Below are 15621 nucleotides of genomic sequence, written 5' to 3'. Positions count from 1 at the left end.
ACAGGAGGTGGGGGGTGGGGAAGAAATACATCATTCTTTAGGAGAAAATACACACATAAAGGGTATATGTGTAATAGTGTGCAAGTAGCTTTATAGTCCTCCCAAAAATGAAATTATAATGAAGTAAAAGTATAAATATAAATAAAAAATACCAGCACTGTGAAATGCAAAGGAAATAAATACTGTAATCATGAACGATACCACACTGGATTTCCAAAAACAGAGGACAAGCCCAGCTGACACAAAACAAATAAATCATTTTATCCTATTCAGTCCTCACTTCTGAAAGGCAAGGAAGGATTAATGACTCAAGCCCATTTCACCACTTGGTTAGCCTTTTGCGATGCACCATTCGTTCATTCATTCATTCATTCGTTTGTTACCCATCTCACCAAGGCAATCCCACATGGGGTTGTTTGTGAAGACTCCTCAGAAAATGGCTGGTTCAAATTGGTATAAACTCTTTTACAGATGAACTCTGTCAATATAGTCAAATCATGTAACAATACATGTTGGGAATACCATTACAAAAGAGGAATAACATCCTCCATGGTGGTGAAGTTAAAACAAAAATTCTGAAAAAATATTGGAAAAAAAATATCAAAATATTCTGAAAATTCTCAAAATAAAGTTTACACTGAAGCCACAAATATTTTATTAGACATAATTCCAGAAAGCATAATTGAGAAACCCAGCTGAATAAGATAGGTACTGATAATTCCAAGAACAAATATGGTACAACATTGGAAAAAAGGAACCTGGCCGATGGGAAACTAAAATGTAAAAATATGAGCAATAGCAAAATTAATAGTATCCAGCAGAGTTCCCCAATCTTTCTGGCTTTGCGGACTGGTGAGGGGAGTGGGGGAAGAGGGGATGGTTCTGCTCAAATGGAGCGCATTTTCCCACTTCTCACGCAAGTGGGGATGCGTGTGCACACACGGGCTCACCAGCCACTTCCATGGCCTGGTTCTGAAGAGCTCAAGGCCCGGTAGTGGGCCATAGCCTGGGGTTGGGAGCCCCTGGTATACAGGGTATACAAAAAAATCAGGCTTCATAGACAATTTATTATCAATTACATTAAACTTTTGAATTGGCTGCCATTTTCTTTTAACTCTTACTTGTTTGATGCATGAATCTTTCAACATTTCTAAATACAGTACAGTAACACTTTTTCAGGATAAAGTAAAATAAAATATATAAGAGCCTGACTTTTGGTATATCTTGTATATCCATAATATGGTAGTATCCAGTGGTCCAGTGGCTAAGGCACCAGGCTAGAAATAGGAGACAGTGAGTTCTAGCCCTACCTTAGGCATAACTGCTGGCTGAGTGGCTTTAGCCAGTTATTGTCTCTCAGCCCAACACACCTCACAGAGTTGTTGTGGGGAAAATAGGAGGAGGAAGGAAAATGAAGTATGCTCAGTGCCTTAACCTATTAATAATAAAGGTGAAATATGAACAAAGAATAGAAATTTGACCAAAAGTATGGTTCACTATAAAGAATAACTATCTAGATGAAGTCAGTTGTTCGTAAAACAAGATGAGTTATTAGAAAGTTTTCCATTAACTATCTACCTACCTACCCCTATTTATTTAAACCATTTATATAGCAGTCCATCTTTCAATCAACTGGGCGGCTCCTAATCAAAAATTATATACAATCACTTGAAATTATAAAATTCAATCAGTTAAACATTAAAAAAAACATTTGTTTGTTTTATTCTGTCACTATCTAATATAGACTTTCTTTTACCTTTGAATTTCACCAATCTAACAATAAAAGTATTTTTTTTTTTAAAAAAATGCTGGTTCAAAATACAGTAGCCCATCTATTGACTGGTGTTAATTGGTATGAGAATACTATACTTAAGAATCTCCTTGCAGCTCTATGATTTCAGTAATGTTCATATTCTGTTATTCCAGAAATGTATGTACTGAAATTTATATATTTTAATGGAAAATCTGTACAGAAAGCTGCAGTAATCCAAAATAAAGATTCCTAAAGCATAAAATTATGTATTTGTGCATATGGTAGTAAGCCTAAGTCAGTTTTACTAGAACTATATAAGACATTTTGTTTGTGGTTGGAATTAAACTTCTTGCTTTTGTTACTTTTAAAAATTAAATGTTTTTAGTCAAATCTATCATTCAAGATTTTTAAGAACATTAAAGATAGCCAAAGGATTAATCAAACTTTTATTTCCTCCTTATATTTATATTCCACCTCAGGACTGCAAACAGAATCATCACATTAATTTATATAAAACCAATTGATCAGAAACGCACACAGCATCCAAAAAATAGAGATGAATCTATAAAATACATTTATGAATGAACCCTAATATATATATATATTTTCAATTATGATAAAAGCAAGCCACGAGTCACAATGTTGCATGAACCAGGCCCAACAGGCCTTTCAACAATTCCTTACTAGAATTTCCAAAAATTACTACCCGACATTACAAATGCTTCATAATATTTACATTTAAAAATTCCCAGAACAAAAACGCTGAAGCTAATCCATAGGAGTAAGTTTTGACAACCTGAAAGGACTTATTTACCAAAATATCTGGCTGCATCCAAATATCTTCACCTTGGCAACATGTGGGAAACAAAGGCATTCTAATTTTTGATGACTGAATATGAATGCGGGGAGGAGGGGGGACACTTTTGAAGGTCTGTTCGCAGAGATGGTGTTAGTGTCCAATATTAACATTAGAAGTGTGCAGCGTTTTGAAAATAATTAGGAATGGAGGCTTTAGAGTGAGCAAAGGCCCAAGTTTCTGCAACTCTTGAAAGCAGCTATGTCTTTTTCCCGGGTTGTGTGACTGCCTGCTGAGAAAGAAACCTGGCTGCACTAACACAATGAGGAGCTACATTTAATGTCTTGTCTGCACCCTCTAAAGCGTCCATGCAGACTCCAATCCAGAACACTGCACCGCCTAAATAAATACATGTATATACCACACCCCCCCCCCAACATCGCACCGCCTAAATACGTGTGTGTACACCACACACACACCCCATTTCACAGAGAACTTTTTGCAGCACGGCGCAGAAGCACGTTCTTTCCTTGCGGAGATCTCCGACTGAAACGGAGGGAGAAGAGGTCCAGTCGGAAACTCAATAGAGCCAGTTAGGGTCGAATTACCCGCCCTAGGAAGGAGTCGATTCAATCTAACGCAGCTCCTTACGTTACCATCCTCTTCCCAGATCTGGCCAACCAAGATCCGTTAAGAGATCGAAGAGGATCAGTTTCCAACCAAGATCCACAAAAGATCGAAGTGGATCGGTTTCCCACCAAGATCCGTTAAGAGAATCGAAGTGGATCAGTTTCCAACCAAGATCTGTTAAGAGATCGAAGTGGATCAGTTTCCAACCAAGATCCACAAAAGATCGAAGTGGATCGGTTTCCCACCAAGATCCGTTAAGAGAATCGAAGTGGATCAGTTTCCAACCAAGATCCGTTAAGAGATCGAAGTGGATCAGTTTCCAACCAAGATCCACAAAAGATCGAAGTGGATCGGTTTCCCACCAAGATCCGTTAAGAGATCGAAGCGGATCAGTTTCCAACCGAGATCCACAAGAGATCGAAATGGATCAGTTTCCTTGGAGAGGCAAGGAAAAGTCGGAGAAGTCGACGTGGTTTCAAACGAGGAGGAATCTTTCAGACGACAACTCCCAAGCCCACCAGATTCCCCTCCCCCGCCCCCCACCCGAGAGTAGTATAAGCTACGACCGCTGGAGGGCGCAGCGGGACCTGACTTGGAGAAGTCCCCGAGGCCGGTGCCTGAGCGAGCGAGGGAGCGAGCGAGCGAGCGCCCCCTTTTGGCCTCGGCAAAAACGCTTTCCGTCCACCGCGGCTCGGGCCAAAGTGTCCTGGATCTTCTTCTCCCCTTTTTATTGTTGGTTCCTCGGGACGCCCTTCGCGTCTGCGGGGAGGAAGCCGCAGCGGCGCCGCCTCCCGCGAGAGGTGCACCTGTCCCGCTCCTCTCCCGCCAGCTCTCGGCCAGGGTGGAGAAAGGAGGAAGGGACCTCTGAACCCATCCCACGTGCTTTTGTAACCACCCGGCCCGGGCATCGGAGGGTTAAAATCGGCGAAGGGATTCGCCCACCGAAGCGTGCGCTGCGGCTCCGTACGGACGCACTTCTCACTTCCCCCGCGCCATTTCGGCGTGTCCTTCCGCCACCCGAGCTTCCAACACAAAATAAGTACTGGGTTGCTTCCTTTCGGGAGGCGTCGCAACCCTCTGGCGCCGAAGGCGAAGGGCTCGAATCGGAGCAGCCCTTTAAGCCGGTCGCTTCCCGTCCGACGGGGAGAGGAAGCAGAGCGAGAAAGGGGGCCGAAGAGGAGAGACAAGTCCCTAACTCCGGGATCCCACCCTCCCTTTTGCATAGGAGGAGGCGGAGGGAGGGGGAGGTTAAGCAAACCCGGAGCTGGCCCAGCAGGACCTACTTTCCTCTCTGAAAATGGCTGCCTCGGTGAACACTTTCTGTTCAATTCCTTAAAGCCCTTCGTTGGGTTGGGGGAGCGGAGGAAATAAAGCTCAGCCACCGATGCTTCTTTGACTCCCGTTCTCTGCTCGAGCTGAGGATTAGAGTGCGAAGGGAGCAGGTGAGAAGTTTAAAAAAAAAAAAAAGGGAAGGAGAGAGCGAAAACAGGAAAAGAAAGAGAAGAGGCCTGGAACAGAAGCTAGGGAGGAGATTAAAGGGGGGGGGGCGGGAGAGCGGACAAAAAAAGAAAAGAGAAGGGGAAAATCTCCTCCGGCCAATAGACGGAGCAAAGCTTAGGTTGCGGCGGCTTCTTCTTCGCGAGAGAGAGAGAAAGAGAGAGAGAGAGAGGTGGGGGAGGCCGATGAGGGCATTTAGCCTGCTCGGGGAAGGTTCAGGGGTGCAAAGGATGATGGTGCTAAGCTAAGGCTCCGGGTTAGTTTGGGGGCTGCGGGGCCCCATCGCGAGGGGGGGAGGCTTTGCCAGGCGGGAGGGAGGGAGGAAAAAGTATGAACGTTCCAGCGGACGGGAAACTCTGAACGTTCGCTTTCCCTCCATTCGCTCCCCCCTCCCTCGGGAAAACCTCAGCGTTCCATCCGGAGGGCTCCGGCGTTCCATCCGGCCTCCCGAGCGGTCTGTTTGGGCGCCTCTCGCTAGAACAGGGGAGGGGAGGGGGGGGGAGTGGGAGGTCTAGGAAGGGCGACCGAGGCAGCCCCGAAAGCAGGGCTCTCTCTCTCTCTCTTCCCTCGGATGCGGCGGCGGCGGCTGGAAGATCAAAGGCAAACCCGGAGCTCCCTTTGTGTGCCGTCCTAGGAAGATCGGGCTCGTCGCTCTTTTCTTTTGCCTTATTTTGAAACTCCGAAGTATCGTGGTGGAAGGAAGCCGAAGCACCCTCTCCTTGTGTGCAAGGGGGCTGGGCTGCTTGGTGGTGTTTTTTTGTGTGTGTGTGTTTGTGTTTTGTTTTGTTTTTTTGCCCCCCACCCGCCACCCGCCCGGGTGGAGAAAAATCTTCGGATATTTGGATTTAGCATCCTTTCTAAACCTTTTTTTTTTAAATGTGTTTGTGGGTTTGCGTGTTGTTGTTTTTATCCCCCGAGTGGCTATAAGTAAGCAACCAGCATCTATTGGGCATCTTTTTTTTTCCTTTTTCCTTTTTAAAAGGAGGGGGACAAATGCAAATCTTTCCTTTTCCCCCCTTTTCGATTTTTGGGATAATGATTTCTGCTGTATCTTCTTGCCTATGGATTTTGGCGGGTGAGAATTTCTGGATCGTCTTGTAGAAGAGAGGTAGGTGAGGGTTTGCATTTTTTTCCCCCCTAGCCCCACTGCTGATTCCTTTAACTGTATTTGAATATCAATGCTCTTTGTATCTTGAGGCTGTATTTACTTCAGACTTTTCAATCTTTTTTGTTGATTTATGTAGCGTTTTGGTGCATGAGAAGAAATGTTGTTTAGAAAGTGTTCAGGAAGAGGATGCATGGTAAAAGGCCTTAGAATTAGATCGATCACAAGCAAACTGAAAATATCTCTATGTACCCTTTAAGCCTAGGCCTCATGTTTCCATTGGCTTATATAAATAAGTGACTGTGTGGTGGATGATGGTGGTGGGGGGAGGTATAGCTCCCCTTACGTCCTTCTTATTGAAATAATCGAGTTATATATTTTTCAGCAGGAGGATCTGTTAATTTATTTTCCTGTCCATTGCATATCTGCTGGTATGTTTTGCACAAAGAATTAAGCCCGAAGAAACTGTACTTGTGTGTGTGTGGGGTCAAAATGGTTGGTCTCATTGTATTCTAAGGGAGGGGGGAAGTAGAATTAGAAAGCATTTAACAACAGAGGTGGAAGTGTGTTCATTCCTCTCCCATTAATTTACATTTCTATTTTGTTTGATTGGGGATTTGGATTAAAATGATAGGGTCAGTTTTTAACGTCTAACTGGGTGCTTCTCAACTCAGCTGCATCTGTGTGATGGGGTTTGTTTAAATGGAGAGCTTAACTGCCCAGGAGGTTATGGCTGCTCCTGGATGGAGTCGCTCCCTTCTGTCCCTTAGATAGAACTGGCCTCTTAAAAGCAATGCTGTCCGGTTTTACAGAGTGAGCCAGAAGCCTGCTTTTTTTTCCAAAGCGGAGCAGCCAACTGGAAAGGCCTGCTTTACCCAGCAGTCCTTTAGCAACCAGTGCAGCTTGCATGGGATTATGGAGGACTCCAAAGAGATTTACCGGGAGAGGAGAAATTGCATTGGCATTTTCTCTCTCCCCAAACCAGCAGACTCCTAGGTGCTTTCATGCTTCGGTACAAGACAGGGTGGCAGGGTTTTTACTCGTCTCTTGAAGTTCAGATTCTTTCTGTAGGTTATTCTAAACGCAGAGTTGCATGAATTGAGTGGATGGCTTCCCTGTTCTGGTTTAAAGGGAGGAGGGTTACTGACTTTTGTCCCTCTGGCTGTCAAAGGGGACTTTGTGGGCCACACCTGTTGCATGGATATCTGATCACTCACAGTTGGACCTATGCTGCCTGGGGTTTAAAAAATGGAGAACTTTGATTTTCTGAACAGTGGGTAGAGAGCAGCTGAACAGCAACTGGTTTTGAGGAGAGTTTAACATGAAGGGACAGATCTCACTTGAGACTGCACTGGATGTTTAAAATCCCACTGTATACATAAATAGATTTGGCGATGTTATTACTAGTAGAAATGGTGGTAGAGCTTTTCGGGCCCCAGTATTTCCAGAGCGTGTATGAAAAAAATGCAAAGGAGTTTGAAAGCGTGATATATACTTGTATGTAGGGATGCTTTTTGACTACACAAAGATACCCAGACAGACACACACTCTTTTTGCATGACTATGTTAGAGAGAGGTCTGGTGATGATGTGAATGTTGTGTTCATTTGGATGGGAGGTCAAGGAATAGACTTGGTGGAACACATTCCACTCAGGGCCCCGAATCTTCCTTTGATATCAAGGCTTCATGATATTCAAACACATTGATTGCAGTGACTGTAGATGTCAGATCTTTTCACTGTGACAGTTGTGCCTTGATTACATTCTGGTGAGATACTAATAGCATGTACTGTGAAGCTGTCTTGGAAAAGTTTTTGGAAATTTCATGTCCAGAAGATTCAACTAGGTTAGACACTAAGGTTTCCTATACTAAAACAGTTCCACTGAGTATTATTGTTTTGAATGATAATGCGAGCTACTGGTTGTAAACTATGTATCTCTTCATTGAAAGACCACAATAATTCCCTCTATACTTGCCCTGCCTTTAAAGTCTTAATAAAAAAACCTCCTTCCTCAGTCCTGTCACCATTTGAGGTGCACATGACAGAAGTAGAAGGTCTTCATATGGGCTGCTTCTAAATTTTAAGAGAAGCTCCTTCCAGGCCAAGCCAAAACATTTTTAATTAGGGAGTCCCAAGATGATTTGCTAAGTCATTGCTTTTTGTTTTATTACCAACATATTTTAAAATGTTTTAATTATTTGATAATGTGATTTGTAGGGTGCTTTCTGTGTTACTTGTTGACCGTGTTGAGCGCCAATGATTTCTGGAAATATGAATATAAATTAATAGAATGCAATATTTAAACTACTGGTCATAAAATCAGGTTTATGACGATATGGGAACCAGAGAAGAAATGGAAGACACCTTACTGTCATTCTGCTGCTTTTTAGTAAATCCTCAAGGAAGCAAAATCTGAATGAAAAAAAGCCCAGAAATGCCTCCTGAAGTTTCTTGAACAAAAATATATATTAAAGAAACATTCCACGGAAAATATGAATATGAACCTTTGCTTTGGGGATTTTGGCTGTATCTGAATCCAGACCATTAAGTATAGTGTATTTTTCTTTGTATATGCACAATCCAAGGCTCTGAGGTCAGTAGTTGAGCTGAAACATTACAATGTGATGTCAGTGAACTTCTACTATTTATTCAAGTTTGGCCAGGTAGAGTTTTCAAGCTGTTTGCTACTAGCAGAACTTGATGCTAATTGCTTTATTTCTTGCTGTATCTAAAGAGTGCCGCAATCTAAAATGTGCATTGGTCCATGAAACTTGTTATGCAAAGTCCCAGCCTTAGGTTCTTTGGTTTAAATCTGTAATCGTTTTAATATTGAGATATCCTATTGAGAAAATTTGTTTTTGAGGAGTTCTTTGTTTCTTCACACTTGATAATTGCATATACTTATTGCCAAATTTTGCATACCAGTCTCAGCCTATCCTATAAGCTGAGAACTATTCTTTTGGAATGACAGGTTGATACTTTGTTTTCCATTTAAAAGTTTGTTTGGGGGGGGGATGAATGTTCTGTTATGTTTCCAACATTGTAGAATAACATATGTGTAATTTACACAGTGTGGAATGAAGAGAGAAAGCAATTTGATATAGCCTAATTGAGTATGATATCAGCAGGATCTTTATCCAGCATTTTATCTACTTCTTGTATACTTGGTCAATATATGAATAGGAAGAGAGTTGGGATTGTTATGTAGGCAGATGGGGGATGCTGGGAGTTGTACAGATAGTCCTTGACTTGTGACCACAATTGAGATCAGAAACTGAGATCAGATCATTTTTAAAGATATTTTTCATGGTGTCATTAAGCAAATCACATGGTTGTTAAGCGAATGGCACAGTAGTTAAACAAACCATTGTTCCGAATGGGTGTTTTTTTTTCCAGAAATCGGCAAAATGTCGCAAATCAAGTTGATATGACTGTGGGACACTGCAACCAGTTACTTGTAAAGGCAAGCTGATTGTGGAGCACTGAAAATGTCATGTGACCTTGAGATAGGTAACATGATGGTCCAAAATGCTTTATGGGATGTAAAGCACCCATTCTGAGAAAGCCCTAACTCCATCAGCCATAAGTCGACTGACTACCTGTAGTTCAGTACCTGCAGGGCCATAAGTTCTGTATTACTAGGCTAGACATGCAAATGTAGTTGAAATTTTAAAATAGCTAAATTCTGTGATGCCTTCCATACTTGATATTTTGGCAGAAGTAGAGAACTGAAGCCATATATGAATAGAAAATACTCTTGTTAAAGATCTTCTACGAACCAAAGTTTCTGTACTGTAATTATAAATTGACAGTGTGAATTGACCTTACTTGAAGTGCTAATGTGCTGTATAGGTTGTTAACTTTCTTCGATTTTGGATTCTACCTCTCAGTTCATTGAAGTTTCAAAATAATAAAATAACCTTTAAGAAAAGCTACAAATTTATATAAATAATATATTGAAAAGGAATAGCTACACCAAGTTAGAGACTACAAGATGGTTGCAAAATTGCTCTGGGAGCGAGAAGGACAATCTTCGATTTATAGAGAGGCATCTCAAACAGGGGCTCCAAGTATTTCCATGGTAGATTTGGGCAGACTTTGTTTAAATTTCCTGGAAAGCTTGAAATTTGCACTTTTAGCCTGGCAACCATAGAATTGCATCCTGGAGAATGCAAGGATTCCATGCAAGTGGCTGAGAGAGAAGAGATTTATACCTATAGGTTTATAGAAGACAGCTCCTCTGCCCCCAATGCAAGTGTTAGACCTTTCTGGATTTTTTGTTTTATTTTATTACATTTATATGTCACTCATCGCCTCTTTTGTAGATCCAGCAAGAAAAAAGTTTCTAGTTCATTCTCTTGGTTGCATATCCAGCCCAGGTAGTCCTTGATCTATGATCACGAACGGTCACTCACGCTCTAGTCACTTCCCGTCTGGATTATTGTAATGCTCTCTACATGGGGCTACCCCTGAAGTGCACTCGGAGGCTGCAGTTAGTCCAGAATGCAGCTGCGCGGGTGATTGAGGGAGCCACATGCTGCTCCCGGGTAACACCGCTACTGCGCAGTTTGCACTGGCTACCTGTGGTCTTTCGGGTGCGCTTCAAGGTGTTGGTTACCACCTTTAAAGCGCTCCATGGCTTAGGGCCCGGGTACTTACGGGACCGCCTGCTGTTACCCTATGCCTCCCACTGACCCGTACGCTCACACAGAGAGGGTCTTCTCAGGGTGCCGTCCGCCAAGCAATGTCGGCTGGCGGCCCCCAGGGGAAGGGCCTTCTCTGTAGGAGCACCTACCCTCTGGAACGAACTTCCCCCTGGTTTACGTCAACTACCTGACCTTCGGACCTTTCGCCGTGAATTGAAAACGTACTTGTTCATCCAAGCGGGACTGGCTTAATTTTTAACTCTTAATTTTTAAATCCTGAAATTTGAATTTTAATAATTTTAAATTGGGGTACTGTGTTTTATTGGGGTCAATTTGACGGTTTTATATTTAAACTTTTAAATTTTTTGGCCATTATATAATATGTTATTTTAATTTGTATTTTTAATATTGTATATTGTATATTTTTAACTTGGCTGAGTCCTTCGGGAGAAGGGAGGTATAAAAGTCTAAATAATAAATAAATAAATAAATTCAGACGTCGTGGGTGTTCCATCACTAAAAGATTTTAAGAAGAGGCTGGACAGCCATTTGTCTGAAATGGTAAGGTCTCCTGCTTGAGCAGGGGGTTGGACTGGAAGATCTCCAAAGTCCCTTTTAACTCTGTTATCCTGTTCTGTTCTATCATTCGCCCAGTGATTGTTTCAAATTATGACAGGGCTGGATGAATGGTGGTTATGAACTCCTTGGATTTCTAGCCATCCCAGCACTTGTGGACATGTGATCGTGATTTGGGTGCTTGGCATGATTGCCATTTGCTAATTTCCCTGACAGCTTCCCCAGAAAGTCAATGAGGTTGCAAATTGTTGGGGTAAAGTCTTTCCCATCCGTCCATCCTCCCTGACCTGCGTCATACCTCTTGTGTACCCTCTTTACATGTCTTCCCTGATCTTTGCTGTGTCTCTCACACACCCCTTCGCCCCATTGTACTTAATTGTACCCGAATACCTCTCACCGACCCGTGCGCTCTCACAGAGAGGGACTCCTCAGGGTGCCGTCAGCTAGGCAGTGTCGTCTGGCGACGCCCAGGGGAAGGGCCTTCTCTGTGGGGGCTCCCACCCTCTGGAACGAACTCCCCCCAGGACTCCGTCAACTTCCGGACCTCCGAACCTTCCGTCGCGAGCTCAAGACACATTTATTCATTTGTGCAGGACTGGACTAGATTTTAAATTTATAGGGGTTTTAAATTGGTTTTAATATTTATATTTATATTTTTAATAATTTGGCATTAGAATAAGTTTTTTAATGGTTATCTTAATTTGTACATAAATGTTTTATTTGCCTGTGAACCGCCCTGAGTCCTTCGGGAGATAGGGCGGTATACAAATATGAATAAATAAATAAATAAATTGTACACCCTCCAACCTTTGTACCTCTCTCACATCCTCATGCACCCCCTTGCACTCTTGTGCCATGCCCTCGGCCCTGCCCCATACCTCTTGCATACCCCCCCCCCCGACACCTTCTCCTACCAATATTGTCAATATTGTCTTCTCCTACCACTTGTATGCCTGCTGGCCTGATACTTACAAGTTCTTACTGGCTTCTCCACTGATTTTGGTTATGGGAAACTGGCAGGAAGTTGCCTCGCCTAATAACTCTGGGATTTAGTTAACAATGGCAACCAGGATTGCCGTTGCTAAGTGATGCTGCCCCACTTTACAACCATATTGCTCAATGACGGAAATTCCAGTTCCAATTGTTATCATAGGTCGAAGATTTTCTGTAAAATATCTTTTTCCAGTTATTATCTCAGCCTGTCATTTATAGTGCTATAAATGTATTTTATCAGGTAACATATCCACATTCCTTCATTAACGTCTTTTAGACATAGTCTATTCATAGAAGCAGACTTCATTATAGGAAGTGTTGATATTATAGATACTAATTTCTGGTTCTATTCTTCAAAGATCTCCTTTAATATTTCCAATGTTATAATGTTATAATATTTTGTTTTCTGCAAGTCCCAGTATTAATTGACATCAGGGTTGTTATTTATTTAGCTTAAATTATTTGGGCCCTTCTACTGTCCAGTTTCTAAAATCATCATTTATCTTTTATTATGACTTGCACTTGCCAGGATAACCAAAATAGGACTGTTTTCCCCAAGAAGTTGTTCATTTTTTAATAATTAATTCCAAAAACAATATTCAAACATTTATCTGGTCCCTTAATCTGTTGATAACTTTTGGATCAAAATCTTGTTTAACTTTTTGCTGTTTATTTAAATTCCTAAGGTTATAATTAGAGTCATCTTCCCTTTGCCATACCATAGGGCCGTGATGGCAAACCTATGGCACGTGTGCCAGAGGTGGCACGCAGCGCCCTCTCTGATGTCACACGAGCTGTTGCCTAGTTTAGTTCCGCTGCGCATGTGTGCGCGCCTCCCACCAGCCAGATGGTCACGCAGGCATGGGGTGGGGCGTGGGCGAGGCGAGGCGCATGCGGTGTGTGTGTGCACATGCATGGGGGTGGGGCGCATGTGGGGGTGGGGCGCATGCAGGGAGCATACACGGATGTGTGGGGGGACAAGGCACGTGCATGGGGGCGTACCCACATTGCTTTTTGGGGGTTTGGACGCGCGCTTTTGGCACTCGGTCTGGAAAAGGTTAGCCATCACTGCCATAGGGCATGCCAAAGGTTCCATCTGTGAGAGACCTACATTTGATAGGTCCCAAGAGGTGGGCCTTCTCTGTCTTGGGGGTAACTTTATGGAACTCTTCCCTTCCCACCCCTTAGTTAGGGTAGTTGTATCACTCTGAATGTTCAGGAGGTCCCTCAAGACGTGCTTATGTCATCAGGCTTGGGGAAACCAATGACATTTTAAGGTGGCTCCTGTATTGTTGATGACCTGTGATTGCTATACTTCTCTTTCCAGTTGTGATTTGTATTTTTTTGATTCCTTTTAATAATGTTTACATTGTTTATAATAATGGCTTTTATATTGTGGTTTTATTTGAGTGTTATACTCTGTCCAGAGTCATTTCTGAGCAGATGGATGACTATATAAATTTAATAAATAAAATAATAAATAAATAAATACCTCTCTCAAGATGTTTTCACCACAGAGATTCTAAAGGCATATTGTACCTCACTGCCAAGAAATATTTGAAGACCTCTTTAAAGTAGTCATTAAAATCTATTAATCCCGAGAAAGCTACAAAACTATTTCTAATGCTCTGGAGTCCCACAGATCCACAGTCAAAAGCAACCTTAGAATGGAGAAGATTGGGGACAACAGTAAATTTTCTCAACAGTGGCAACTCTCTCAAAATTACTCAAGAGCACGGCATAGAATTATCCTGAAAATCACAACCCCAGATCAACATCCAGGGAATTGCAGGCCTCCCACCTGGTTTGTGAAAGTTTTGTGCTTCCATCAGCAAAAAAAGAACTAGGTAAAAATGAGGTTAGGGAATAGCAAAATGCAGATAATTGCTTCCTCAGGGAAAAAAACATTAATTTTTGTCCCAAGTTTGTCAAAAAGCATCTAGATGACCCTCCAGATTTCTGGAGGAATGTTGATATGTTCAAAATGTGATCTAGGGCAGGGGTCCCCAACCCCCAGTCTCTGGATCAGCCCTGTCTGTGGCATGCCAGCAACTGGGCTGCACAAACAAGCAAAGCCCCATTTGTGGAATGCAGGCAGCAGGCAAAACCATGCCCCACCCCCAGTCTGCAGAAAAACCTTCATGGAACTGGTCCCTGGTGCCCACAAGGTTGGGGGCCGCTGATCTAGGGAGACTATATGAATGTTCCTATGTCTGGTAGAAGCCAAACACTGCATTCTACAACGAGAATCTCTTACTAATTATGACATTTGGAAATGGCTTGGCTTGGCTGCCTTACTTCCTGGATAACTTGCCATCATTGAAGGAAGCAGATTTTCACAGGAGAACATCATGCTACGTTTCCATCAGTGGAAAGTAAAGCATAAGTGGGTTATGGAGCAAGACAATTCCAAGCATGTAAACAAGTCTTCTTGTAGACAGTAGATGACAAAGTCAACCCCATAGAAAAATTCTAACAGGATCTGAAACGACTACAGTAGTTCATGTGAGAAAATTCTCAAATGTTAGTGAGTTGAAGCCTTTTGTCTTGGAGGAAATGGACTATGTAGTGATGTGAAAAGCTAGTCACCAATTACTGCAGCTAAAAATAATGAACCAGCCACTGAATTTAACAGGTAGGCTAATTACTTTTTCACACAGGCAGGTTGTATGTTGGATGCCTTCGTTTATAAAATAAATTCCAGACTTGGGTATTATTTGTTCATTCAGGCTCCCTTTATATAGTATAGCTATAAGACTTGTGTAAAGCATTCACGGAAAACTATCCAAAAACTCAGATAATCTGAAAAGTGATTTAAAAAAACAACAACAGCATAAATTGCTCTAGTTCCATAACTGTCTGATAATGAATGCTATTTTAAGTAACTAAAATAGATAATATTATGATCTACTATAATCACAATTCTGTGACACAGAAATTGTTTTCGTAGATTTGATTTGCAATTGTAACATGACAGAGAGAGCTCAAGTTATTTTCATTAATTGAGACTCGTAAGTGAAAAAGTTTTACCTTTTGTTTCGAATAAGGCATCAGTATAGAAAAATAATCACATTTGCTATTAGTAAATTGTAACGCTTAGCCAGCCATCAGGTTCAAATAATTCACTTAAAAGCTTTAGTTAAAAATGTCAGGTATGAACAACCAGATCTACCTATAAAGAGTTCAGTTAGCTGTTTTATTGTTCAAGTCTATACAAAGGAGTCTTCTCAGACTGATGATTTTCACCTGGGTAAGACTAGCTAAGGTTCAAGAACATTCAGGGGAGTATCAAAATCTCTTTTGCCCATCTAGGGATTCCAGACTAATTCTGCGTTTGACTCCTCCCCCTGGCTCAGCCAGTCTCTCCAACAAAAACTAGACAATCTATGATCCATCGGGTCTTCGTTTCAGAGATATTTCCTTATGCCTTCACTGAAAAAGTTCTGAAAAATTCAGAGAAATATTCAAAGATGAATCTGCCTTGAAAATAGCTCATGTTGAGCTGTATAGCACAAACATCAGGAGTTGACCACAGGAAATGTGTTACGACTTTCTGTCATAAAATGTTTGATAACAATTTTAATGGCATTAAATGTTTCATAACATTTGCCAGATTTCAATTCC

General features: G+C 42.0%; 1 protein-coding gene across 1 annotated transcript in view; it reads left to right on the top strand.

Annotated features, from left to right (window-relative positions):
• The first annotated feature begins 4732 nt into the window (after window positions 1–4732).
• Window positions 4733–15621, top strand: part of KMT2D (lysine methyltransferase 2D) — a 126645-nt gene continuing 115756 nt past the window's right edge. The window contains exon 1 of the mRNA XM_058165624.1: window positions 4733–5784. The gene's annotated coding sequence lies outside the window, so the exon portion shown is untranslated. The remainder of the gene's footprint in view (window positions 5785–15621) is intronic.

The sequence above is a fragment of the Ahaetulla prasina genome, chromosome 2 (genome assembly GCF_028640845.1).
Source record: "Ahaetulla prasina isolate Xishuangbanna chromosome 2, ASM2864084v1, whole genome shotgun sequence".
NCBI classification, from domain to species: Eukaryota; Metazoa; Chordata; class Lepidosauria; order Squamata; family Colubridae; genus Ahaetulla; species Ahaetulla prasina.
This window is presented reverse-complemented; position numbering and strand designations above follow the sequence as displayed.